At 17.4% G+C, this 1,369-nt stretch overlaps 1 non-coding gene across 1 annotated transcript; it reads right to left on the bottom strand.

Annotated features, from left to right (window-relative positions):
* Nucleotides 1-915: 915 nt before the first annotated feature.
* Mir3762 (microRNA 3762) lies at nucleotides 916-1,042 on the bottom strand. The gene has a single exon (NR_048934.1). It is a non-coding gene; the product is annotated as a microRNA 3762 (primary transcript).
* Nucleotides 1,043-1,369: the final 327 nt, after the last annotated feature.

The raw sequence follows: 1,369 nt of genomic DNA, 5'->3' as shown, positions 1-1,369 counted from the left end.
ATATTCCACAAAAAGAATTCAAGAGACTCCGAAATGAAACTAATTCAATATTTAACATTCGATCATGAATTGTGACGTAAGTTGATATGCTGACTTATATACTGATTTCATAATTGATTTCAATATTTTTAAGATTTTTAAGATAAATTTTCTAACTTATTTTTCTTTGATAACAAATTTTCTAAAAGCAATATATATTTAGCATTTAAAGTTTTTTGAATAAAAAGAATCTAATGTTTTTTTCTATTTTGTATTAAATATTAACTATTTCATAGACATTGATGATTCATATCTTACTATAAACAAACCACAAAAATAAGAATTCTTTATATACGAATCTAAAAATATAATAATAAATATTATATATATTTATTTATTTAAAAAATGATGCATTAATTTCCAATTGTTAATATTCATTAACAAAATATAATATAATTACGTAAATTTTCTTCATAAAGTTTTTAAATGAAAGGATAAATAATAAAAATAAAATTGAACAAATATTTAATTTCAATAATAAATAATTATTCGGGGAATAATTTAATATAATTTAATATAATATAATTGATCTCTACTGTTTATAAAATCCATTTGATTTCATTTCGTTTCATTTGATTAAAGTTTCTTGACTGACTTTATTAATCAATAATGCGATAGAATAAGTGACTTTTATTTGGAAATCATTCGACGTATTATATTATAATTTCTTATTATTATATTATAATTTCTCTGTTATTGTAGAATTGTATTCTTTATAAATTACATTTTTTCAATATTATAAATCATGATTTACATATTATTTTTTATTTATTGATGTGTTATTTTCATTTATCATTAAAGTATTATTCTCATTTTATATATTTTTCAAAACGATAATTAACATAGTTTAAACATCAACTACCAATAAATATAATAAAATATAATAATAAGGATATAAATATATAAGATATAATATAATATATCATATAATATATCATATAATATATCATATAAGTATATCATATATCATCTAATTTACAGATCTTACCGTTTTACTAAGTCATTTTACTTCTTGAGTTCTCTAATTGTTTAAAATAATTTCTGAAAAAAAAATTTTGATCGGTTTAATAATAACGAATTTATTTTAGAATTAATTCATTTTAATAATATAAATTATAATAAATTAATTTTTCTTAAATCTTAATTCCACTAAAATTTCATAGCTTTCAATGATTTTTTGAAAATCATAAAAGTACTTAAAATATGCTAAGTAATAGTAAATAAATATTACAACTGAAATAAATCAAACGAGATAATAATAAAGTATTGTTAATATCTTCAATTTCCGCATATATTACATCAAAAATATCCTTTCTTTTTTGGTGTTCTT

This window comes from Apis mellifera, linkage group LG2 (genome assembly GCF_003254395.2).
Source record: "Apis mellifera strain DH4 linkage group LG2, Amel_HAv3.1, whole genome shotgun sequence".
NCBI lineage: Eukaryota > Metazoa > Arthropoda > Insecta > Hymenoptera > Apidae > Apis > Apis mellifera.
The sequence above is the reverse complement of the archived record's forward strand: the minus strand, read 5'-3'. Positions and strand labels throughout refer to the sequence as shown.